The sequence below is a fragment of the Podarcis raffonei genome, chromosome 14 (genome assembly GCF_027172205.1).
Source record: "Podarcis raffonei isolate rPodRaf1 chromosome 14, rPodRaf1.pri, whole genome shotgun sequence".
Taxonomy (NCBI): Eukaryota; Metazoa; Chordata; class Lepidosauria; order Squamata; family Lacertidae; genus Podarcis; species Podarcis raffonei.
Genome location: NC_070615.1, coordinates 12,775,662 through 12,803,257, shown reverse-complemented (window position 1 = coordinate 12,803,257; position 27,596 = coordinate 12,775,662). Strand labels below are relative to the sequence as shown.

Below are 27,596 nucleotides of genomic sequence, written 5' to 3'. Positions count from 1 at the left end.
GAATTAAGTACTTAATCCGAGGTACCACTGTACTGGTTAAGAGCATGAGACTAGGACATGGAACACCAGTGTTGAAATCCCCACTCAGCTAGGAAGCTCACTGCCATAGGGGCTGACTCCTGGGGGGCCAAGGCAGTTTTGGTCCCCCCATTTTTTTTTCATGAGGGGGCCGGGCCCTGCCAATATTCAAAGGCGTTGAGTGCATCAGCCCACCCGATCCTATGGAGAAGCTGGCACCTCTGCTTGCTGCGTGACCTTGGACCGGTTTCTCAGTTCAACCCACCTCACAGGGTTGTTCTGTGGACTAACTGAGGAGTGGGAGACCCAAGTACATCACCACGAGCTCCTTTTTTACTTTTTATTATGTATTTTGTGTTTGTATTTTGTGATTTTATGTTGTAACCGCCCTGAGACTTGCGGGTATAGGGCAGTATACAAATTTAATTAAATTATTATTACTATTATTATTATTATTTAGTGAAAAAGTGGGATATAAATGCAACAAACAAATAAAATAGATAAGTAAGCAAAGGTCATTTGGGCATCTGGAGATTCCATTGCTATAGAGTTCCTTATGTTTTCTTTATTTTATTTACTGTAGAAGATTTATATTCTGCTTTTTTACTAGAAGCAACAACAAAGTGGCTCACAGCACTTATGAACTGAATAATAATAATAATAATAATAATAATAATAATAATAATAATAATTTATTATTTATACCCCACCCATCTGGCTGGACTTCCCCAGCCACTCTGGGCGGCTTCCAAAAAACATTAAAATACTGTAATACATCAAACATTAAAAGCTTCCCTAAACAGGGCTGCCTTCAGATGTCTTCTAAAAGTCTGGTAGTTGTTGTTCTCTTTGACATCTGGTGGGAAGGTGTTCCACAGGGCAGGCGCCACTACCGAGAAGGCCCTCTGCCTGGTTCCTTGTAACTTGGCTTCTCACAGCGAGGGAACCGCCAAAAGGCCCTTGAAGCTGGACCTCAGCGTCCGGGCAGAATGATGGGGGTGGAGATGCTCCTTCAGATATACTGGACCGAGGCCGTTTAGGGCTTTAAAGGTCAGCACCAACACTTTGAATTGTGCTTGGAAACGTACTGGGAGCCAATGTAGGTCTTTCAAGACCGGTGTTATATGGCTGCTCCCAGTCACCAGTCTAGCTGCCGCGTTCTGGATTAGTTGTAGTTTCCGGGTCACCTTCAAAGGTAGCCCCACATAGAGCACATTGCAGTAGTCCAAGAAAGATACACCAAGAAGCACCTGCTCAAAAACACCCAAAACAGAACAACCAGCCCCACAAAGTCAGGAGCCGATTTCACAGTTCCTTCCTACAGGGCAACTGCTATAAGGTTAAGGGGTGATATGATAGCCATGTTCAAATATATAAAAGGATGTCACATAGAGGAGGGAGAAAGGTTGTTTTCTGCTGCTCCAGAGAAGCGGACACGGAGCAATGGATCCAAACTACAAGAAAGAAGATTCCACCTAAACATTAGGAAGAACTTCCTGACAGTAAGAGCTGTTCGACAGTGGAATTTGCTGCCAAGGAGTGTGGTGGAGTCTCCTTCTTTGGAGGTCTTTAAGCAAAGGCTTGACAACCATATGTCAGGAGTGCTCTGATGGTGTTTCCTGCTTGGCGGGGGGTTGGACTCGATGGCCCTTGTGGTCTCTTCCAACTCTATGATTCTATAACTTAGGAGCATAGGAAGATAGGAAGCTGTCTTACAACAAATCAGAGCATTGGTCCATCTAGCTCAGTCTTATATACACTGACTGGCAGTGACGCTCCAGGATTCTGGGTAGGGTTTTCTCCCAGCCCTGCTTGGAGGTGCTGAGGATTAAACCTGGGACCATCTGAAATTCTTGGGGGGGGCAGGATATATCCTGTGGTGCTGTCAGTTAGAGCATGGTGCTGACAACACCAAGGTTGCAGGTTCGATACCCATTTGGGTCATCTGCATATTCCTGCACCACAAGGGGTTGGACTTAATGACCCTCAGGGTCCCTTCCATCTTTATGATTCTGCTATTCTATGATCATTATCAGCAACATTTATTTTATGCTGTGTTTGGGATTTGAAATGCTTCAGTCATTCTGCATTTTAATTTTGTGCACATCACTTTAAGACATATTGAAAAAGTGATGAACACACACACACACACACACACACACACACACACACATACAGAGTGAGTAATAACTCCACGAACGTCTGCCTTGTCTAGCGTCCATTCCAGTGAATGTCTGCGGCAAACCAGAATGGGTTACTTCTGGGTTTGCCGCTCGTGCATGCGCAGAAGCGCAAACTGCTCCGCGCACGTGCGCAGATGTGGTGCTTTGTCCTGCATCCTTTTTGGCTAGTGGCTGGGGCTCCGGAACAGATCCCGGCTGCAAAACGAGGTACGACTGTATACACACACACATACACACACACACACAGATATATGCATGATTCCCACCACCACACACAAGAAGGTGGTACCAGCAGGTTGGGGAGAAAACTCTGAGCCTGCCAGTCTCTTCTCTTTAAAGAAGGGGGGGAACCCCTCTAAAACCATCCAATAATGACTGAAAATACTCAGTGCTTGCAGAATGTTGAGCATCTCCACAGAGGAGTTGGAGAGACCCTGTCTCAAAAGCTTGAGAGGTGCTACCAGCCAGTGTTGACAATATCAAGCTATATGAAGCAATGGCTCCGACTCCGTATAAGGCAGCTTCCTATTTGGGAAGGGGATGTAGCTCAGTGTCAAAGCATGTCAGGGGCTGGACTGAGGAGGAATGGTTGGGACCGCCCTCCCCGAATCTTCCCGAGAACAGGAGGAGATTTGCAACAGTGATTTGCAACAGTAGTTCAGAGGCTGCAAAGGGGAGAAGCTGGGAAATATTGGCAGAGGAGCAGCAGGAAGAAGAAGCACCAGGGAAGAGACAGCTGACAGACTCAGTGTCTTTGGAAAGCATCCCTGACACACACACCCTCTCAGGACCTGGCGTGCATTGAGAGTAGGAGAACAGAAAGCTCAGAGGCAGAAAGCTCAGATCAGCCAGCACAGGGACGCCGCAGAATAGGAGAGGGGATGGGACTTTACTCAGAGCAATGCCATTATTTAAGATAGATTGCATTCCCTTGTCTCTCACTGTGAATATTGAATAAAGTACTTGGTAAGAACTCTTCTCATTTATCTGCTTCTTGGCTGCCACCACGAGAGGGACAGGATTCCCTGAAGCCTCACAAACCATTTGCTTTGTATGCAGAGCTTCCCAGTTTAAACCAACACCATCTCCAGGTAGGACTGCGACAGACCCCTGTCTGCAATCCTGGAAAGCTACTGCCAGTTTGTGTAGACAGTACTGAACTAGATGCACCAATGGTCCTACATAGCGTATGTCAGCTTCCTATGATTCTAGGGCACTACACACTTTGTTTGCATGTCGAGGTCCTCCAATCCACCCCCAAATGATTCACACTTCACACATAATTTTTGTTTAAGGTTTTTGGCATAATTTTGGCCACAGCTTTATTAAAATACATAAATGTGAGTGGTTGCTTAGGCATTGGTTATGACTGTCTGTCCCCACGCCTAGGGACAGAACTGACTTCCGGATTCCAGCGAAAGCCAGTAAGGGAAAACAATATTGGGGAGAGAATGGAGCTGGGCACCAGACCCTCACCCCCCCCAATGCTCCCTGGGGCTTGCACGGCCCTAAGCCCCCTTCAGGGGTACAGACGAAAGAATGCCAAGCCCCTGGATTCCTTTAATGGAATTCCCTTTCCACAGCAGCATTGGAGGGGCAGGCACCGCCATTCCTTACCCCTCCACCAACCAATTTTTTAACCACTGCCTAACCACAACCTTACAAGTTGTGAAGATTTGCTACGCAGTAGGCAAAAACCAAATGGCACCAGCCAATCAGTCAATTGGACAAAATTCCTACCAGGCCCCTGCCCCAAAATCAGGCGACCCCATGACAGGCATAGTAAGGTCAACCAAGATTCCTAAAATTAGGGGTGGGGGTGGGCAGGTGATCTGATGCACACAGCAAAAGTGCCTAGTCAGAGCTGCATGACTTCATTTTATAACCTTTGGTCCAACCCCCTAACTGGCAACACCAAAATTTGCCCAACAACCCAACTGTGCAATCACTGCAGATGATCATCCAAACTAACCCACCCAGCAACAGAGGGGTGGCCTTCCAGACCCCACTGCAACACGTGCTCTCTATTAATGAGAACACGCTTTGACATTACATGTAGCACATCATCATCATACCCACCAGCTCTGCTATATTTTCCGTGGCAACCATGCAAACAGAAGTAGAGTCAGAAACCTGTCAAGGGGGCCTCATAAACCTGCCATACAGCTAAGACAGGCATGGCTTAGACTCAGCCGGGAGAGTTAGAGTACAGTGATGCTGAGGCTGAAGGAAAGGAACAAACAAAAAAACAATTTAGTAGCAATATTTTCCCCCTGTAAAGTCTAGAAATGATTGGAGCCATTTTTATAGGGGATTTGCTGTAATAAATTTCGCTACCAATGAGGTCAATAAGAGAGCAGAGTGACTCCAGGGTTTTTATCTACTGTGCACGGGTTATATTGCCGAAGGAACTAAAGAAAAAACAGCTGATATGAGGCCTTGCATTTTCAAGCCTCGCTTGCTGTAGTTTCCCTTATTTATAGCTATATCAACACAGAGGAGGGAATGCCGAAAGATACGTATGGTGCTGCACTTCATAAAGGCATAGCAAAGTAACAAAAGATGAAAGGACAACTTCCCCCAACCATTTGAGGAAGTGTCACAGCTTTTGTGGCAGAACACCCATTCTTAAATAGAGCATTTTTCTTGGACTCCCAGAACGGTAATGTTTCCTTTGGGTTTGGGGCCCTGAGCCGGAGGATACTGTTAAGTTGTGGGTGAACATATCAGACGACCCAGCGATTCTTCAAACAGCTCTTGTTTATTCACAGGCCAGAACAGAACTGAACTGAAGGGTTCAGTCAGCCTGCTTATATAGAGCTCCAGTATAACGTAACTGTAACAATTTTCTAAAAGTATCCAATCACTGAACGTCACTTTCGATCTCTTATTTGCATAACTATCTACAGTATCCCCCTGCTGGCCCAGGGTGAGAACTTCAGTACATAACAGATACTTGTTGCAAAACGCACACCAACGCGCCAAGACATATGCTGCAATGTTAGTGTTTTCATGACGACAAGGATTCTGAGGGTGCCCCCTATTGGTTGCTCCCCCAAAGTGAGGCCTTTGTGAAACTTGTGCATTTATCTTACAGCGTGCACCGTGAGCTTTCAAATTCGACATTAACAAACAAAGCAGTCTACCTGTGTGGACGCTCGTGTACCCTCAACAGGTCTTCTTTTCATTCCTTGTCCCACAAAGAACACGTGCGTCGACACAAGTGGCATCCATCACGTGCCCTGCTATAAATAGCTTTTAAAGTCCCTTCTAGTTTCAAAAAGCAGATTGGGTGGGAGGTTGCTTGCTCTTGATGGGGTTATGCTTCTTCTGAAGGACAGTTCGTAGCTTGGGGGGGGTACTCCTGGATCTTTTGCTGTAGTTTGAGACCCAGGTGACCTCAGTGCCCCAGAGTGCCTTCCATCAGCTTCGGCTGGTGACCCAGCTATGCCCCTATCTGGACAGGAATAGCCTAACTACGGTTGTCTATGCTCTGGTAACCTCACGGTTAGATTACTGTAATGTGTTATACGTAGGGCTGCCTCTGAAGACAGTTTGGAAACTTCAGCTAGTGCAGAATTCAGCGGCCAGGCTGCTCACCCGAGCAAGACGGTTTGAGCACATTACACCAATCCTGGTCCGACTGCAGTGGCTACCAATTACTTTCCGGGCCCAATTCAAAGTGCTGGTTTTGACCTATAAAGCCTTAAATAGCTCAGGACCACCAAACCTCAAGGACCGCCTCTTTCCATAGGAACCTACCCCAGACCCTGATATCATCTTCTGAGGCCCTCCTTCGTGTGCCTCCTCCTTGAGAGGTCCAGAGGGTGGCAACACAAGAACGGGGCCTTCTCTGCAGCGGCTCCCCCTCTGTGAAATGCTCTCCCCAGGGAAGTTTGCTTGTCACTTTCATTACACACCTTTAGGCGCCAGGCAAAAACGTTCCTTTTTAAACAGGCCTTTGGTTGGTTTGACTGACATCCTATGCCCTTTTAAAGTGTGTGTGGTGGGTGGGTGTGTTATTGGATTTTTTTAAAGTTTTGATTATGTATTTTGTTGTTTTATATTCTGATTTTATCTTGTGAACTGCCCTAAGACCTGTGGATATGGTGCAGTACCGTGGTACCTCAGGTTAAGTGCTTAATTCGTTCCGGAGGTCTGTACTTAACCTGAAACTGTTATTAACCTGAAGCTCACTTTAGCTAATGGGGCCTCCCGCTGCTGCCGTTCTGTTCTCATCCTGAAGCAAAGTTCTTAACCTGAGGTACTACTTCTGGGTTAGCGGAGTCTGTAACCTGAAGCGTATGTAACCTGAAGCGTATGTAACCCGAGGTACCACCGTATATAAATATAAATACTAATACTAATGCTAATACAGTGGTACCTCGGGTTAAGTACTTAACTCGTTCTGGAGGTCCGTTCTTACCCTGAAACTGTTCTTAACCTGAAGCACTACTTTAGCTAATGGGGCCTCCTGCTGCTGCCGCACCGCCAGAGCCCGATTTCTGTTCTCATCCTGAAGCAAAGTTCTTAACCTGAGGGAATACTTCTGGGTTAGCGGTGTCTGTAACCTGAAATGTATGTGACCCGAGGTACTGCTGTACTAATAACGAAGGAAGTTGGCAGGCAATGCTTTTGAACTCCCTGGACTGGTTGTAAGTTAGAAGATCGGCGGGTAGGGATTGGCTGAGGGTAAACAGGGGTTGGTAGGGTACTGTCACATATGCCATAACTGACCAGCCTCCACTGACCTGTGGGCAGAATTGGGGGGGGGCAACCCAGGGGATAGGGTAACATTAGCAGAATGAGAGTCTGGGGTTCCACTCTCCTTCCTAGAACAATTAATGCTGCCTTTCTTGAATTCCCAAACAAGGCTAGCGAGTTGACGCAAAAGGGGTTGCAGTTCTTTCCGGCTTGGTATATACCGTATTTTTTGCTCTATAAGATACACCAGACCACCATACGCACCTAGTTTTTGGAGGAGGAAAACAAGAAAAAAAATATTCTGAATCTCGAAAGCCAGAACAGCAAGAGGGATCGCTGCACAGTGAAAGCAGCAATCCCTCTTGCTGTTCTGGCTTCTGGGATAGCTGCGCAGCCTGCATTCACTCCATAAGACACACACACATTTCCCCTTACTTTTTAGGAGGGAAAAAGTGAGTCTTATAGAGCAAAAAATACGGTAAAGAATAGTGCTTGTGTGGGGTGTGCAATGATGTACACAGTAGGCCTAGACAGTCTCCCCCCCCCCGATGTCATTATGGCGCACTCTATTTAAAATGAACGTAGCTAAAAATATAACAGGAAATCGATGAGTAGCAGATGGAGACGGGTCGGGGGAAGGAGGGGGATGGGAGAGCCTGTCAACCAGGCCAGCTTTGTCATTGCCTTGGGTAAACATGGAAGATTGCAGGACAGCAGATTAGACCCAACTGAAAGCAAGATGAAGGCTTCTCCTTCAAATGAAATGGGCTAGCTTTCGGAATGTTTTCTGAAGGGTGCAAACAAATGAACGATTTCTGGCAAGACAGATCCATCATCTGTGGGACGTGGCCATGGATTGCAGTTGACAAGTTGTGTGGCCGACAGGTGAATTAATTATCTTTACATGTCTGCTGTCAGGACCTGGTTCCCAACACTCCTCTGACAACCATGTACTCAGAGTAGACCCATAGAAATTAAATGACCTGAGTTAGTTGTGTCCATTAATTGGAACAGATCCACTTTGAGCGGGAGTAATATTTGATACAACCCACAGTGTATGGACAATGCTTCTATGACTTAATTTAAAACTCCTCATGGACTGTGTAATTTGAATTCTAAGATCTCACTTCCCTGGCCCAAGGCTGCCTAGACTCTCTGTGATGTCAGAGAAGATCAACCAATGGCAACTAGAGAGGAGGGCTAGTCAGAGAGACAGAATGAGAAGACCAAAAAAAGGCCCATTATTGTGGAGGCGGGGTGTGTGTGTGTGATTTCTCTTCAAAAACTTCCATTATCCTCTCACTTTAAACTATTTTGGGAAACTGAAAAATCTCGAAGAATACCCTCCCTCTACAACAAAACCCCTTACAAAGCAATCTGGATTTAGCAGCAAAGCTTTGATGACTACAGTCCATTGAGTTAGTTATCCTGGTTAATTGGATTGATGGTGACAACTGTAATTACCAGAGATGAGACCGCTTCTCTTGTAATTACTTGTCAATCTTCGGAGTGAGTTTGACTTTAAGGATATGTACAGTAGATTCTCCCAATTATAAGCAGGTTAAGGAGAGCATGATATATTGGAACTAATCATGTTTGTTATTGTGTAGAAGAAGTAAAGAAATGGCAGCAGCAGCCAAGAGAATGTCTAATCAGAAGCAACTTTCCAGATTCAAAGGCATTAATCCACAAAGCTTTACCGCTACGTGGCTTAGCAAGATAAACACACTACTGAGGAATTGAAAGGATTTTTTTTTAACCTAAAGAATTACAAATTACTCAAGAGCATTGCAATGCCATTTTTTGTTATTACGTTGTTTAAAGAAGAAATGACTTTTTATTTCCAAAATACACATTAAAGATGGGAATAGTTTGAAATACTGTAATGAGCTTTTGCATGTAGGTATAGGTCCCAACATTTAAATATTTGCTACCCGTACAAAACCTCTGCAGAACAGAAACTCATGTCTTACCAATAACTGGGATTCAGAATTTGCTTAATGCTTACAAGTAAATTGTTATTTTAACTGAAAGGACACAGGAGGGCAATAAGGGAATTTGGATTGTACTCATCTGTACCTGGAATGTGTTTATACCAGAATTGCTGGTATAACAGACTGTGGTCCAAATCCAGAGCTGTGCAGGGATAGATCAGCACCATTGACATTATAATAACCCTGGTCTACGGCTGGGCGATATCAGCTTTTCAACATTGCGGTATATCGCCAGACCTGGTGATATACCGCAATGTTGAAAAAACAAGCTGCGTTGGCCTCAGCCTGCAAGGCGCCAGGTGAAATTGCCGCAGCTCTCACCTTGGGAGCTGAGGCAATTTCACCCCAGCGCCTAGAGGGTTGGGATAAGGAAGCTTGCTTTTACGGCTCAGCTGGGGTGCAGGAGAAGAAGAAGAGTTTGGATTTGATATCCCGCTTTATCACTACCCGAAGGAGTCTCAAAACGGATAACATTCTCCTTTCCCTTCCTCCCCCACAACAAACACTCTGAGAGGTGAGTGGGGCTGAGAGACTTCAGAGAAGTGCGACTGGCCCAAGGTCACCCAGCAGCTCCATGTGGAGGAGCGGAGACGTGAACCCAGTTCACCAGATTACGAGTCCACTGCTCTTAACCACTGCTCTTAACCACACTGGCTTCTGCAGTTTTTTAATACTAAGAGTGGTACATTTAAATATATTACAATTTATTTGATATTCACCATATAAATTATCCCCTCCATTTCATTACATGAAAGATATATGCCCAACTCATATTTGAACGATGACCACTACCTGGGATAGGGCATGCAAAATTAGTTTTGAAATGTCTTGGAGGCCCACGGCTGTCCAGTTCACTTTGGCCTTCAGCACAAATTTTTGGAAGAGTCTTAAAAAGGAATAGGATATTTTTCATGCTTTTTAAAAAGGCACAATGCCTAAACTCTTTCCAGAGCAGGCACAGCATCCTGACGTCACCTGAGATTTTAATAACACAAGTGGTGCCCATTATATATGACCTCTTAAGTTGAGTAACAATGGAGCAAAGTGTCCTTCTTTTATGCTCTAATCTCTGAAAATGAGATCCAGACATTTCCAGCAATCCTTTGATTGATACTATTTGAAAGCTGAACAACTTGGTTAATTAGCAGTCCTGTAGGGGCACTCTCTGAAGTGCACTGAAAACTATAATTAAAATATTACATTACAGCAGTATGAGAAGGCAATCTACTTTTCTTTTTCCTCTCTCTCTCTCTCTCTCTCTCTCTCTCTCTCTCTCTCTCTCCTTCTCTTTAAAAAAAATTCTAAGCCTAAAAAACATTCTTTCCCAAAGGTGCTCTGCTATTCTCGTAGTCCTCTACAAAGCACCCATCCTTTGTGATCTAGCTTCAGAGGTTAGGTGCTTGTCCTTTTGTTATAAGAAAGAAAGATAAAACACCTCTCTTGTTAAGGATCTAAGCTCCAGCGGGTCACTTCCTGCTTGATCTCTGGATCTTTTAAATCCCAAACACAACCAAGGAATTGTGACTGTTCCAGTTTATAGAACTGATGCCATTTACAAAATATACTTAATTTCAGGGCATATATATATATATATATATAGGGGGGAGGGATCAACAGGAACAATACATGATTGACTACATTTGACCCTTTTCACTGTGTATATATGTTTCTTTTCTGATAACAGAGCACCAGTGATAATTATAATTTTTAAAAATAATTATCTCTTTATTGTAATAAAATCTCTAAGTAGTTTAACTTGTTTCCTGCCCTTCCTCCTAAAGGAGCCAATGATCACTACTGAAAACATTTTTAAAAGCTGGTCTACGAAAGGCTGTAGCTGACGAATCAGGCTAAGTCGGGCATAGGCTCCCCAAGCCACAGAGCACAGTACTGGGGAAACCCAGCCAGATGGGCGGGTATAAATAATAATAATAATAAACATAATAATTATTATTTATTATTATTATTTATTATCATTTATATTTATAATATTATAATATAATAGTAAATTATATTAAATATTTTAATATTATAATATAATATTAAAATATATAATTTATATTATTATTATCATTATTATTATTATTACTCCCAGCCTATGAACCTGAATGCAACCCTTCCCAGAAAAGATTGTACACAATCCACAGTACTTCTATCTTATCAGCATTCAGGCTCAGTTCCATAGCCCCTATCCAATCCATCACTGCTTCCACACCTGTCCAGCACCTTAACAGTCTCTCCTGATTCTGATGGAATGGGTGTCACCAGCATGCAGCATTTATGATGCATCGCTAACTTTGACACTTCCTGGGAGTGTTCACAGAACCAAGCATTACAGAGGTCATTTGTGGGAGTTCTTTGCACACCAGGGGAAAGCGAAAGCCACGGAGGTACACTTGCAAATCTCCCTCTGTTACAATTTGCATCCTGCCTTTCTACCAATGGCGAGAAGGCAGCTGATGCCAATGGCGTGAATACAATAAACTATAAGAAAATGCAATAAGACAGCAGTACAGTACAAAATAAATAACACAAAAATGAGTCTTGTAAAACGTCAGTAAAAGCAACCTGTGGTCTTTTGCTTTTTGATAAAAACCCAATGTCAGTATATTTACAAGTCTGTTTATTGATCTTTATTTTGCCTTTCTAAGTAAGGATGTCGCCTACAATGGAAGGTCATTGGAGATGGGGTTAGTTGGGCCTCCCTGGGCAAGGAGTTTCAGAGCCCGAGAGAAGTCACCAAGAAGGCTGCATTCATGCGAGGTTTCAGACAGATTAGGGGTGGGGAACTGTACTACTAGACATTCTACAGATATGTCCTCTATTACTATATAGGGCACAAACTCCTTCTGAGGTGGGTAACCTGTGGCCTGCCAGATGTTACTAGATCCCATTCAGCATGGATGAGGGATGCCAGTGGCAGCGCCTGAAAGAGTTACTGCTAGTCAGAATAGATGATAAAAGGTAAAGGTAAAGGGACCCCTGACCATTAGGTCCAGTCGCGGACGACTCTGGGGTTGCGGCGCTCATCTCGCTTTATTGGCCGAGGGAGCCGGCGTACAGCTTCCGGGTCATGTGGCCAGCATTACTAAGCTGCTTCTGGCAAACCAGAGCAGCACACGGAAACGCCGTTTACCTTCCCACCGGAGCGGGACCTATTTATCTACTTGCACTTTGATGTGCTTTCGAACTACCAGGTGGGCAGGAGCAGGGACCGAGCAACGGGAGCTCACCCCGTCGTGGGGATTCGAACTGCCGACTTTTGATCGGCAAGTCCTAGGCTCTGTGGTTTAACCCACAGCGCCACCCGTGTCCCAGAATAGATGATACTGGGCTGCAAAGGGATGCCAGACTTGGCACAGGCACTCAGCACAGGCAGCTTTGCATGCACCTTGCCAGACGGAATTTCTCTTGATTTAACATCTCTGGGTAATGTAGAAGAAGTACCACTTGTATGCCATTTATTTAGGTAATACTGATCGCAGAGCATTAGCACATCCCCATAGTGGAAACATTTTCATTAGGCTGACTTTGAGAAACACATACATGCATGCTTAAAATGTTGGAAACAGTGGCTCATCCATTATTAAAGATGGACAGTACTTACCTCCTTCAGATGTTAAATGTTGAAACTAGAATGGAGAGAGAGAGAGAGAGGGAAGAAATGAAGCAATTCATACAATCTCATTCATGTGCAGCTATGATTTGTTCTACGCAGTTGCAGTTGCACCTACAACTAGAACTGAACTGACGTAAAACTGACATGAACATAATCTGGTTTATACAGTCTGCTTTATACAAATCAATGGGATTTCAGTTTTTGTTAGGATAACTTCCCCATTTAAATGAAATTGGAATGTTAACTAAAACACAGAAAGGCTGGTTTGGGATGCAATGCTAAGCTGAGCATGGATGCATGAGTGTGCAGATACCTGCAGCAAAAAAATTCATCTGCTCTGCCACTCCCCTGTTTTTCTGGCTGCCATGCTATCAAACCATAGTTTGCCTTAGCAGTATGTTGAACCCTGGCTCGTGGTTTGTTTTGCTCTAGACAAAGCACATACTCTAGCCCAGATTTGTCCTTGGATTGTTGTTTCTGGTATGTTTGGTGGAGATGCTCCAATATATTGGTTCACATCAATGTCCTAAGTCTTTACTGATGCAAGTGAGTTCAGCAAAGGATGGCCCATTTGGGCTGATGGGGGTACTGATCTCAACCAGCCCCCACCTGCCTGCCTTCTTATTTATAACAGTTCCAGGCGGGTAGGCCTGGCTGCCAGCTTCCCCCTCAGTATCAGTACAGTGGTACCTTGGTTAAGAACTTAATTCATTCTGGAGGTCCGTTCTTAACTTGAAACTGTTCTTAACCTTTAGCTAATGGGGCCTCCCGCTGCCGCCACTGCAGTGTGATTTCTGTTCTCATCCTGAAGTACAGTTCTTAATCCAATGTACTATTTCTGGGTTAGCGGAGTCTGTAACCTGAAGCGTCTGTAACTTGAAGCGTCTGTAACCCGAGGTACCACTGTACTGTCCTTGTAGAACTCAGGTGGGAGGAGGATAGGGATAAATTTAGAATTAGTTGATTCTGCCTGTCATTTGTTCTAGCGCCACCTACTGTTGGCCTCCCATGCCTTCTGTCCTACGTATCTTCATGTGCAGCAGCCACCAGTGAGAAGGGTCCAGAATGTAGGTGTGTGCATGCTTCTGACATTAATTTAAGAGCCTCAAGGACAGAGTCTCCAAAATGTTTGAGGACTGGCTCTCAAAAATCCACAGGTGTTATGCAGTGGGATTTCAACTGTTGACATCTCTCTCTCAAAAGTGGTCACAGAATCATAAAGTTGGAAGGGACCCTGAGATCATTAAGTCCCGCTCCCTGCAATGCAGGAATATGCAGCTGTCCCATATGGGAATCGAACCTGCAACCTTGGGGTTATCAGCACCATGTTCTAACTAACTGAGCTATCCAGGCTGACAAATTGCATCAGCTTCAGAGGTAATGACTGTCACCATGAAAACAGCAGCATTTCTTGCTGGAGCCAATGTCGGATGAAGTAACTTGTGCTTTGGGTAAGTTTTGCTCCGTAACTTTTATGCAAAGACAAATCTCCAAGACCAGCTGTTGGGAAAGCCCTTCCCTTGCAGATCTTATTCATCCCTGAATTTCAACGCATTTTGCAACAAAGCCTGCAGATGTATCAACTCCTTTGGCACAATCAACTACACAGACCCAGATATATAAATACATATCCTTTTTATACTTTGTGACTAGATATAGAATCCTTTCATTTTAAATAGTTCAGGGATAATGAAGTATTTCAACCTTTAAAAAAAAAACTGCTGCAAGAATATACAAGCTATTAAGTTCAGTTTAAAGCTCAGGGTCCTCTTTAGATTTAGTTTCCCTCTCCAAACCCTTAAAAGAAACAAATTATATTTCAAGATGTAACAATGCCGACTAAATGTGATGATATCAATTAGCACACTTTTGTTTAGAGCATAATGTATCCAAGTACATGAATAATCCACGAAGATTAACATCTTGCCATGGAACAAGTTTTAGATGCCTGCTCACTCATACGTTCCCAGGGGAGAGCTCCAGAGATGTATTAAACTGATTTACAGATTTTTGTGGTGTTTTATACTTGTTTTATGAAAGAAACTTTCTTGTTGATTTTATGCTGTGCACTGCTATGATATCCCACCCCCAAAATTGGTGCTATAGATTTTGATTGTCTGTAAATTAATGAATGAATGCGAAGAGGTTGTAGTCCTCTTCGGACATTATCACCCTAAGCTGGAAGACAAGTAGTGTGGCACTGTAGAGACATGCCACAGGCACTGCAACTGTGTGATGAAATGAAACTTCTGCAGCAGGGAGATTTGTGTATCCACAGAAGGTCTTCACTTGACTGAGAATTCTGGAGGATCAGGGTTCTGAGTCGCATGCAGAGTCATCATGGATACAAAAGCTCCCTGAGATACAGAAGTTTACTTTTATTGTGTGAGTAGTTCAGATAATTCGCATGACCTCAGGAATGGGTCTAAATGTGCATCCCAGTGGTCCTAAGACAATTCAGCTAAATGCACTTAAAATCTTCATAGGGATCATTTATAAAGAAACCAGAGGCCTTTCTTCTTGGAATAACAGGTTCGGAATTGCCCAAGAAAGATGTTAATTTATTTTTGTATGCCACAAATGCAGCTCATATTTTGTTAGCTAAAAAGTGGAAAACCCAAGAATTACCAACAGTAGAAGAATGGCAGATGAAGATGATGGATTTTATGGAGCTAGCCGATCTAACCGGAAGAGTCTGCGACCAGAAGGAGGAGGAACACCACGAAGAATGGAAGAAATTTAATGATTATTTAGCTAAATTTGTTAAGCTAAAATAACTGGAAATAGCCTCCAGATACTTAATGGGCTTAGGATTGTATGTATGTTAACTGATAAAATAATATGTTTAATACAAGAAGGAGAAGATTTAAAGATGTTAATGTTTAATTTAAAGGGTATTAAAATTGGGATTTGGAAAACCATTATAAGGATATGCAATGAAATTCAACTAAGGGGAAACGAGGAAGTCATTCTACAAAGTAAATAACTGTTATTTTCAATAAGGTTATGATTTATGTTTGTTATGTTTTGTTTATGTTTTTGTTTGTCGTTGATATTGTAAAAACTAATAATTTTTTTGCAAAAAAATAAAAATAAAATCTTCATAGGGATGGGGAAGAGATTTGATGGGGAAGCTGTGAACCAGAGCATGCCCACCCTTCAAAATTCACCTTTCTCCAAATGTTGAAATCATCATTACATATAGCAAAGAAGCCCCTATCAGCGATAGTTGCTCAAAACATTTCCCCACCTATTTTTAACTCCTGTGCTTATATATCTTGAATTTCTGATAAGATGCCACATATTTTGGACAGTAACCCCTTTTAAGATGTAGTGTTTCAAATTCAGTAGGTGGTCTGAGCAGATTCCGATTAGCCTAAATAGATACCAGACAGCCTTGAAATTGTAGAAAGAAAAAGAAAAGAAATGCATAACCCCTGTTGAAGCAACTCATCACACAAAGTAAAAGTATTGTCTGTAAATAAATCATCAGTTCTTCCTAGTTTTCCGTTCTTTCTCTTATGATAAACCCTTGCTGGTCAAAATGTATTGGTTGCAAGTAACGGCATTCTATAGATATTTCAAGAACCAATTTCCCCCTGAGTTTGTTCTAAATTTTATTTATTGCATCTCTGATTGATCATGTTCTAGACCAGGGATGGCAAACCTGGGGCCCTCCAGATGTGGGTGGATGGCAACTCCCATAAGACCCAGCCAGTTTGGCCATTGGCCAGGGATGATGGGAGCTGTAGTCCAACAAGGTCTGGTGGTTCAAGAGTTCACCATTCCTGATCTAGACTCTTGGACTTGCTCCTAGATCCATTCATTTAGCAGTAATGAATGAATTAAACACTTTAGAGGGTACTTTTACAGGGACACAGTATTTGCTAGATAGAATAAATAAGTACCGCCACCCCCTTTGCTCATTTACACAATGAATTTTAATACCATCAATTCATTGTAGCATGGGCATTCCATAGTGGCAAATCTAACATCCGTAAGCTTCTTTGCATAATATTTTGTGTTTTATATAATCCTATTTAGATCTAATTAAAATTAAAACATTTCTTTGTTAACTGTACTGATCTTCCCTGCAAAAATTATTAAGAAGTATGCCAGAGGTGGTTTAAATGCTTTCTTTTTATTGTGCTTTAAAAGATGTGAGCAACAAGACAGTTTTGCAGCCTCAAGAATTTATCTGAAACTTTGGTAACTGTTTTCTCTAAAAGTAGGACTAAAAACAGAGTCCATCTGTGGCAATATACATAGCTAATATTCCATGGAAGATAACCCTGTCTGATATCCTGGAAAGCTGCTTCCAGTTAGTGCAGACAATACTGCTTTCTATGTTCCTACGCAACTCACAGCATCTCCCACAGGTTTTAATGGAACTTCCCATTGGATCGAACCCTTTTTGAATATAGGAATCTCGAGGCATGATGATTAACTAGGGATGCCCTTTGATAATGCTCCAGCGGTTGTTGAAATCTGGAAAAAGAAATATATTTTCCTTTTCATTTAAAACTAAGCTTTAAAATGTATCTTCTCTCAAATTTTCACGGACGAGATTTTGAAATTAACCTTCCCTTAACAGTATGAATGAGGAACGTTCCCTCTGGCATGATACACAATGAGACTGAAATATCTTTAAAGTTTTGCTCTTTATGCACCGGAGAAGGAATGTGCTAGCCAATTCCTTTGATACTTTTAGTCAGAACATTTCAAAAGTTACTTTAGAAACAATCAAAACAAAGGAAATCCCAAATCTTTGGTTTACAGAATTACTAGATTGCAATTCTTTCTTCCTTTCTTTTTGGCCTGTGTGGAACAAAAGATTTGATGTAATTGGAATCAAGCCTGAACAGCAATGAGGCTATCCAGACTGCTTAGTTTAGCTCTTGGGTAGGTTAGTTAGAAGGACACTACAACCTTCGTGTGTTCTGGAAGGTTTGTAATCCATATTTTATTCATTGCATGGATGAGTTTGGGGAGATTAATGCTCATCACACCAACTTGTCACTAAATTGTCTAGACAAAATTTATTGCTACCTTGCTGCTGTTCCATTCAATCACAAAAACAAACATGGCAAATGACACATCATAGGGAGGCAGTCAATAAAAATGTATATGTGAAAAATCTAGGCACCGTATAATAAATAGAATGCGCAGTGGGACACTCCCATATAGCAGTAAGCTAAGGCTAATTCAATTCATCACAAAGAAGGGAATCGTAAGGACTCACACAAGGCCTGTCAACATCACCAAAACCATTAATGTTACTTAAGTGTAAAATGGTTAAGGCCAGGCCAAGGCTGTGAGTAGCCATCCTTGAATGGAGACCTGGAGGCCATGGGTGCTATCCAGCTACATAGTTGTGACAACACAATGACTTTTAGCTATGCAATGTGACTTCCCCACCCTTTTCTCTCTCCACATGTCCTCTCTAAATCTAAGGGAGTTGGGAAGAAACCCCACAGCAGATTTGGGGAGGGATGAGAAGGAAAATGACATGGCACAGCTAAGAGTTACTGTACTATCCTAACTTTTTATTGCCCCGCATTCCTAAACCCAGAGTCCCTAAGGCCCAGTGGCTGTGGTGGAGGAGGAAACTGAAATGTTGCAGTCAAACTTGTCTGAGGAAGTCTACACGCCTGGTATTTTTGCAAGCAGAAAATTTCCTGTATTGGCATAGGCAGGAGTAGATGACTTTTGAATCACGTCCAACTCTGTGATTCTATATGGTATGTCAATGCTCCATTCTTTTTGTGTGTGTGTGTGTGTCTGGACAGAGTTCTGACACCTGAGTGTACAGCCCAAAGGCCACAATCTGATTCAAATCCCAGAGCCCAATGAAAAAATTAGTTGTCAGAAATCCTGGAGTCAGTCATTGTAGACCAGGGGTCAGCAAACTTTTTCAGCAGGGGGCAGTCCACTGTCCCTCAGACCTTGTGGGGGGGCCGGACTATATTTTTTGGGAGGGAAATGAACAAATTCCTATGTCCCACAAATAACCCAGAGATGCATTTTAAATAAAAGGACACATTCTACTCATGTAAAAACACGCTGATTCCCAAACCATCCGCAGGCCGGATTTAGAAGGCAATTTGGCCGGATTTGGCCCCTGGGCCATAGTTCGTCTACCCATGTTGTAGACAATAGTGAGCTTCAGGGACCAAGAATCTGACTTGGAATAAGTTGCAACTTGGTATCTAAATTGTTCTTTGTGTGCAGGTTTTGTTTTTTTTAAACCATCTCCTTATACATTCAGGATACGAGAATAAAGGCTATCTACAACAATGTGCTTAGCTAGAATATTTGGTGGCGCAAAGCCCAGGCACCCTACTCCCTCCCTGCAGCAAATCTGCACTTGTGCCTTCAAAAAGGGGCATGTTTAAAAGAATTAATGTGGTAACAGGTTCATATTCAGGAAGCCAGAGATGTTATTTAGATAATTACCACCCAATTAAATCTAAGGGCACAGATGTCTTCCATTAACAGAGACAGGGAAACACACAGTTATGAAACATTAAAATTAATAGCTGAAACTACCGAAAGACCTAAGAGAAGGGAAGTTATCAAGAGTAAATTAAGAGCCTTTCCAGATACTTAGCGCTATTCATTGACAGCAATACAAGACCTTGTGCTCACATTGTTTAGGATATTTATATCCTGGTTTGTAGAACCAAGAGCTAATTTCTCTAACCTGGTGCTGTCCAGGCTTTTTGGAATCTAATATCCATGAACCCAACTGGTGTTGACAATGGTCATGGGTCATGGAAACTGAAGTCCAAAACATCTCAAGGGTTGACCCACTTGGAGAAGGCAGCTCAATGTGTTCTCAATGCTGCTTACAATGAATGATCAAAATACACACAGATAAGCACATCCTTTTGTTTGTAAGCCAGCTTTCCATAGTTAAGCCCATGCTCAAGGCGGCTTACAACATGAAAAAAACTACATACTTGCAAACATAACAAAAGCAGTCATAGACAATAAATAAGACATCAGAAAGCACACAACCAAACTGAAACCATTTCCACATAAAACATAATAAGATCTCAAACAAAGATACAAAAAATTAATATCAAGAATAGCAACAGCTGCCCTGACCAAATCTAGCACAAGGAAGAGAAATAATTTGGTGCCATAGTTTCTCAAGATTAGTTTTGCCATCATCTGTTTGCTTTTTTGTTCATGGATAAAATAGGAACAGGATTCGCCTTGCTCTTGGGTGGGGACGAGGGTAGAGGTTCAGACAACACAGCCCTTTAAAACACGGAATAAAACTTCTTTTTAATTAACAGAGACAAAAGTGGCTGGAACAATGAATATAAAATGTTACATTTGTACAGTAGGCTCTGTTTTACACACAGTCACACATCCCTCTGTAATTTAGGGAGGCAAGAGGCATTGTCAAAGTTGAAGGACTCCTTCCAGTTGGGCAAAAGTCCTGAAGAAAGGCTGGTTGGGGCATGGATGAAGAGTTCTGGCCTGGGGAAAGTCCTAAAGGCCAGGTAGAGAGATTTGGAGGGGTGCACCTGGCCCCTGGGCTTGAGGTCTTCCACTGTGATTTAGGGAATCATCAGGATGCAGAAGTCACTGAGTTGCATTTCTCATATTCATCAGGCTCCCTGCCCTGCCTCTTTTCCCTTGCGTGGCTTTTTTGAAAATATTGTAAGCCTGCAGGTAGGGACTGTCCTGTTCTGATTGTTTGTAAGTTGCTCTGGGATCCTTTCTGGCTGAAGATTGGGCTACAAATGCTCTAAATAAATACATAAATAAGCTCAGCAAGGCCATGCGGCCTCCAAACACAGCAGGCTTCCTGGCTTCACCTTTTCAAAGAGCAATTTTCTGTCCAGTTAGAACATTGGCCTTTCTAATCTTGAACTGGAGACATGGTTCGTACCCAGGACATCAAAAAAGAGCTATTTTGCAACCTCGCGGTTCCCTAGCTGGAGACACTAGGGACTCAACATGATGGTTGTGCTTTGGCTACATCAGGCATAGGCAAACTCGGCCCTCCAGATGTTTTGGGACTACAACTCCCATGATCCCTAGCTAACAGGACCAGTGGCCAGGGATGATGGGAACTGTAGTCCCAAACATCTGGAGGGCCGAGTTTGCCTATGCCTGGCCTACATGGTTGGAGGCAGTATGCTTTGGAACACCAGTTGCTGCATATCGTAGGAGGGGAGAGCGCTCTTGTGCTTGGGTCTTGCTAGTGGGATTCCCATTGCTGGATTACATGGGCCATTGGCCTCGTCCAGCAGGGCTCTCCTTATATTCTGTGCAAAGCCCCTTCCCCTGTGCTGTTGCAACCTCTTTGTGGCATTCCAAATACAACATCCAAAGGAGAGCGAACAAAGAAGCTGGGCCGAAATCCCCAATCCCCATTCTTCGGTTGATAAAATGGATGATTTATTGGCATCAGAAGGGCAACAGCAACCCAGAAGAAAGTGCACATGATGAGCCCATAGCCCAGTACCCTTCTGGGCAAAGGATAGCACATTTCTATCCTCTGTCTCAGAAGTCCCTGAACAATCAGTGTCTTCCTCACTCCATCTGGTTAGCAGACTGCTGGAGCAGTTGGGCACCTATAATCGAATAAGCACTTTTCAGTAATGATGGGGCTAATAACAGAGGTGGAGTGGCTACTCCTATCTCTATAAAGTACAGTTTGATTGTTGGTGAAGCATTATCAGAGCTTTGCTCTCCTATAGCTCAGCACTTGCAGTTGAGCAGATTTCTGTGGGGGCAAATGTGGGGTGGCAGTTGGGTGATCTTATTTTTACAAGGGTGCTGGGGGCTCTCCCAGTTTTAAAAACCTTGTTGCAGATTGCAGATTCTCAAGGCACATTTCTTAAGTAAGAATGCCTATGAGAATGAAGCTACGCTGTGTCATTCCCATAGGTCTTCTCATGGGAGAAACATGCCAGAAAGTTTTCCAAAGAGACACCTCAACACTGCTACCTAGGGATGGATGAATCTGTCAATTTTGGTTGCCCTTGGTTTCTCAATCTTATGTCCAGCGTTCCATATTTCCTAATCTGTTTGGGCCTTAAAAAAAAAATGTCTGCATGAATGCCATCAACAAATTAGTATGAGTTTCTCCTGATATGCAAATTGTTCTATGCAGCTTTGCCAAAATCTACACATTATCCCCCAAAACTTTTTTTTATGCTATTTCCATTGATATATGTTCAACACTTTACCCCAGTATATGCAGTTTTGTTCCCATTAACAGACTGGAGAGCTGAATTCAGAGAAGTGAAAATTTCAAATGACGACTGTGTTTCTGTTTACTTATTGTTCCGAAAAGACTGAACCCTTTAAATACACACTGAAATGAACTTGTCCCCCATCCCATAAGGTAAGCCAGCACCCCTTGAAAATTTACATATTCCGCTGTTTCACATTTTGAGGGGCATTTCACTTCCCCACCCAAAACGTAAAGCAAAGAACTTGGATGAAAACTTCGACTCGGCGCTACTGAAGAAATGTTGGCAGGCCTTGAAAGAACAAAGCATGGAATCCTCAGGCATCCAGTAGCAGAGTGCATGGGGAGGACATGACCTGATTTATAGCTTCCACATTTATTACTAAGCGTTTTTAAAGAAACCGCTGCGGCCATGTGCAGTTTCGATTTTAAGGTTAACCTGATAAAGAAGATTGACGTCTAGTTGGAAACTTCTGCATCTTCCTCAACGCAAAAAAAAGAATGTCTCTCAAGAAAATCCGATGCTGTATACCAAGCATTTTATTTACTACGGTCACTTCCAAGTTTCATAACAACTGTTACTCTGGAAAAATCCTTAGTTCTGTGATACAGATAAATTCTATCTCTCCCTCTGGTCCTCCAAAGTTGGACTCTGCAAATTTCTAATCTCCATTGCACTTTGCAGCAAGGCCCAACCCGACCCCAAATTCCTATGTTTTATGTGGGCCAAAGTTTTGTTATTGGCAATGAACTAGACTTGGACACCAATTAGTATCTGGGAAGATGATTAATTTCTTTTTGAAAACTTTTTTCCTTAGTGACTGAATAATTTCAGCTATTAATATACACAACAGAATCTTCTCTTTGGTGACACTCTGTGTAAGGGATGCATGAATCTGTCAATTTTTGTTATCACTCTCTTTTTTCCTATTTTAAGTTCTGTGATTGAGACATGCAACAGGATCTTTGATCAGTTTCTTGTTTTTTCAAGCTTATGTCTGGTATGTTACATTTCTGAACCCATTTATGTTTTTTTTTTAAAGTTTTCACAAAAATTCACCAGCATTTTAGCTAATCTTTCTCCTAATACACTCATATTAAGAGGCCTCATTAATATGCCTTCTTTAACCTGAAAGGAGATTCTGACTAAACATCAGGAAGAACTTTCTGACAGTAAGAGCTGTTTGATAGTGGAATAGGCTCCCATGAGAGGGTTTTTAAGCAGAGGTTTGATGGCCACTTGTCATGTATGATCTAGTTGAGATTCCTGCATTGCAGGGGGTTGGCCTGGATGACAATTCTGTGATACTATAAATGAATCCATTTGCGGGAAAGTGTAGGCATATTAATATGACTTTATGAGGAGAAACATGTGCACATTTTTGTTGTGTTTGAGAACTGACCAGCTCTCCATCTTAAGAGATTGTCCCAAGGGAAGCCATGGGCAGCTGGTGGTAACGGGACCAGATTGTCCTTGCTGTTGTACTGAATGAACATGTACAATACTTCCATCTACTGTTGACATCTCTGCCTTCTTCCCTATCAGTCCTAATGCACACCAGTCACCACTGGTATGTGTACAACCTAGATCAGAGCTATGGTGCCAGAGCAAGAGCCATATCTTGCCATTTTCTCAATATCATCCCCCAGACGTTGTAACTAGTCTTGTGGATTAAGCACATCAACATATTTTTCTTTGTAGGACCAGTAATAGCTTGGGAGAGGGTTGTTGATGACGTGATTTAATACTAGAGGACAAGCTGTCTTTTGAGGAGGTTTGTTCACTACCAGTGATTTGTTCACTGAGGAACCCCTGATGAACCCCCAAAGGACTCCTGCCCCCTCAGAGCACACTTTGAAAGCAACCTCAGTGCTTCATAATGATAGTACAAAGTTTGAAGATGCTCTTCATCTCTGTTTCAGTACCCTTCTGTTATTAAACTTCCCATTGCTCAGGGAATAAGGAAGGAAAGCCAAAACTCTGTTTCGGTGCTTGAGGCTAAAAAATTTATCAATGGGAAGCAGCTGTCTTTCCTCAAACTTGTCTGCGGAATTTTTGGTCTATGGCCATTCAATGGGAGCTAAGATTTTCATAAAAGCCAACATTCATTCCCCTGAATTTGATGGTTTCTGCAATTCTGTTGGGCACGCGAGCCTTCTTCATCAAAGTGAACCAGGTTGAAGAAACCTGATTTATGGAACAAACACGACAACATTGTGAGCTTTTATCAAAAGCATAAATCTTCAAGGGGAAATGTGCCAGCAAGGGGGGGGGGAATTGTTCCCCACAGCTGTGAACTGCAGCAAAACAATGGCTTAGAAGTGCAATCAATAACCTCCCATCACAACACACTCAAGTCCAGCAGGGTCCCTTTCAAGGTGGTGTTGGAAGGTGACAACTCCACCTTTTATTTAGACCACAAAATGCACTCAAAGGATCACACCAGACACAGAAAGGTATGTGTCATAAAGCTCATGGCACCAAATTGTAGGGCTTTGATCTTGCTTTACTGTGGATTCTGTCCTCCTTCCCTTCATTCATTGGAGGAAACATTTCTGAATTATGTTGTGGGCTGGCCTTACTGAGAGCTGAGCTGAGAGGATGGAAGGGCAATTCTGTCAGTTTCTGGATAACACACCACTAGATTCAACCTGCAGTTCTGTACAGTGCCTTCTACTTGGGCCAGGTAGCTAAGCGTCTTGGACTGGCCAAGGCATGGTCTACACCAGGGTTTCCCAAACTTGGGTCTCCATCTGTTTTTGGACTACAGTTCCCCTCATCCTGGTCCTGCTAGCTAAGGATGATGGGAGCTGTAGTCCAACAACAGCTGGAGACCTAAGTTTGGGAAAAACTGATTTACACAGAGCCATGAGCACCCAGTTCTAGTCCCAGAATAGCATCGCTTGGGTGGTCCATCTGGCCTGGACAAAGATAACACCCAACCCCCAGAGTTACCCAAATCTGATGCTGGTGCAGCTTGTCAGTAACCCTTCCTTATGTGAAACTATTTCTCCTAGTATTGCTTCAGGCTATGGAAGATTAGGAGCAGGGGCACCAGAGAGCTAGGGAGAGGAATGCACACTAACATGCTCAGGGCACTGCTAGTGCATGATGGAGTCAATCCAGTGCTCCTACAGGTACTCCTATGCTGTCTGACCTGCTGTCCCATTGCTGAACAATCGGTACATGGCAGCGCTGTCAGGGCCAGGAAGCCAGGGCCTTCCTGATGACAGCTACTGACAGTCCCAACCCTGATTCTCCCTCCCATGACCGCTTCTTAGATTAGGAAGCAAATCAGATGTGCTAAATGCGCACACATACTTAACACAGCCATCTCTGACCTGCTGACCTCCAGAGGTTGTTGGTCACCCAACTCTCAACAGTCCCAGCCAGCATGGACAATAGTCAGGGATAGAACAACAACATCTGAAGTTGGAAAAGATTGTTTTGGATGAAGGACAAAAGAACTGAACAACTTTTAATTCCTTTTAATAATGGGGAAAATTTGTAACTTATCTTAAAAACCACTGTAAACAGTTAAAATAATTAGTAGGATTGAAATATCACTTGTAGCTTAATGGTGAATTTTGGACACAATGGAGATGACGGCTTTAGCAAAATACATTTATCTTATGGGGCAATAGGACAGCTTTAAAAAATAAAATAAACCCAAACAATTACTGTATTTTTCCATGTATAAGATGCCCCCTATTTTGGGGGACTCAAAATTAAGAAAATGGGGGGAGATTGCCCCTGTGTATAAGACTACCCCCCTTTTAACATTATTTTTAGTAGAAAAAAACCCCTAGTCTTATACACAGAAAAGTATGGTAATTTCAAAGTGTGACAGTGTGTGAATATAATTACCAGCCACATAATGGAATTTTTAAATGATCCCTCATCAACCAATTTATGCTGATGAAACCCCACACTGGATACCTATTTATTCAGCCTCTCTCATGCTCATCCCAAGGTCTTTTGCCTCCCACTCCCATCCGCTGCCCCTGTGGCATAAAACATTAACTTCAGACATTGAAGGGAAGTAAAACTACAGCAACAGATAAATACCAAATCCCCCAAAGGTATGGTTTCTGGAGAAAATGGATATTTTAATTCAGTCACTTTGGCTTGTTGTGTTTCTGCTTAATTTGCAGTTCCTTCCCACAAGAGGGGCAGACAGTGCCGGGTTGGGGGGAACTGGGCATAGATTATGGCTGACCGAAGACACAAACTTTCGGACTGTTTGGCAGCCAGTCTATTGTTACTCCTGGGAGCGTTCCAGGTCTCTCACAGCATGTGGGAGCATAACATGGGCTCAGGACGCTTTCTCTAGGCTTTGTGATTTTTATCCCTGGAGACTGAGGCAGTGTAAACACCAGCAGAATGTGATGCATGTACATGAAAAAATGGAGCTGCCTTGAATTGGAATTGAACAGGCCACTGGTCTGTCTAGCACCCAAATACTTTTTTTTATTCATTAAATTTGAGGTGCAAAGGACTGAACTTTATGCTCCATCATGCAAAGCAGGAGGAAAGAGGAATAAAATATGCTCTTTTTCTCACAGACCTTCAGTGCCCCATATAGTCAGTGGAGGTTTGTGCCCACTGGGCAGAAGATGGGGAAGCCAACAGCATGTGCTGCACACACCAAGGGCAGACCAAGCTAACTAAATCTGGCTTTGTCCCCATGCTCCTCCTCCTTCCCTCTGCTGAGTTCTGCAAAGACAACACTGAGTTCTAAGGAGGAGGAGTAAGCTGAGAGGAAATGCTAGCCCCTAGACTGGTTGTAGGTAAGGAGATAAGCAGGTGAGAGCTGGCCGAGGCCAGACTGAGCTTGGTTGGGTAGTGCTTAAAGTACTAGCATTCACCTGTGGACAAATGGGTCACTTTGGGTTTTTTATGTGCGCATTTATTTGCAGGGCTGCATGTGATACTTCACCATTGGTCACCCCACAGATTATCCCATCAGCCATGGTGTCAGCCATTGTGATTTTAAGTGTTTTAACTAGTGACTGTGTACAATTCGCTTTTGTCTTTTTACACTGCCTGGATGTGTTTCATATGACAAGTGGCAAGGAAATACTTTTAGGTGCATAAAATAATTAAATTAATGGGATTCCTGCAACTAACAATGCACTAGGATCCTCTTGTCATAGGTCTGGGACTCCAGCAAATAACAAGGCAATAGCACCCTCTCTTACAGGTCTTCTTTACATTCAAGCATGCAAATAGGAAAAAGAATGTTGGACAACCAGACTCAAATTCTACTCAGCCATAATAATAATAATAATAATAATAATAATAATAATAATAATAATAATTTTTATTTATACCCTGCCCTCCCCAGACAAGGCCGGGCTCAGGGTGGCTAACAAGCAATAATAAAAACAAGTTGAATGAATACAACTTAAAAACAAGATTAAAATACAACAATTAAAATACTGAAACATTTAAATATTAAAATGCAGCCTCATCACAGGAGGAGAAAGGAAAAAGAAAAAAACAAAGAGGGGGAGGGAATCAAATTGGCTCCAAGCCAAAGGCCAGGTGGAACAACTCTGTCTTACAGGCCCTGCAGAAAGAAATCGGATCCTGCAGGGCCCTGGTCTCATGAGGCAGAGCGTTCCACCAGGCTGGAGCCAGTTTTGAAAAGGCCCTGGTTCTGGCTGAAGCTAATCTAACTTCCTTAGGGCCTGGGACCACTAGGGTGTTGCTATTTATGGACCTTGAGGCTTTCCGTGGGGCATACCAGGAACTCATAGCCATGAGTTCCGTTGCGAGTCCTTGAGTACATTTCCTATGGCCAAGGGCTCATCCACACTTTGTCTTGTCCTGTCGCTTCCTCCCAGGAAAACCCACT

General features: G+C 42.9%; 1 protein-coding gene across 9 annotated transcripts in view; it reads right to left on the bottom strand.

The window, feature by feature from the left end:
- SEMA6D (semaphorin 6D) overlaps positions 1-27,596 on the bottom strand; it is a 433,313-nt gene that overhangs the window by 150,932 nt on the left and 254,785 nt on the right. For all 9 annotated transcript variants that reach the window (XM_053365705.1, XM_053365699.1, XM_053365703.1 and 6 more), the window contains exon 4: positions 12,507-12,531. The gene's annotated coding sequence lies outside the window, so the exon portion shown is untranslated. The remainder of the gene's footprint in view (positions 1-12,506; positions 12,532-27,596) is intronic.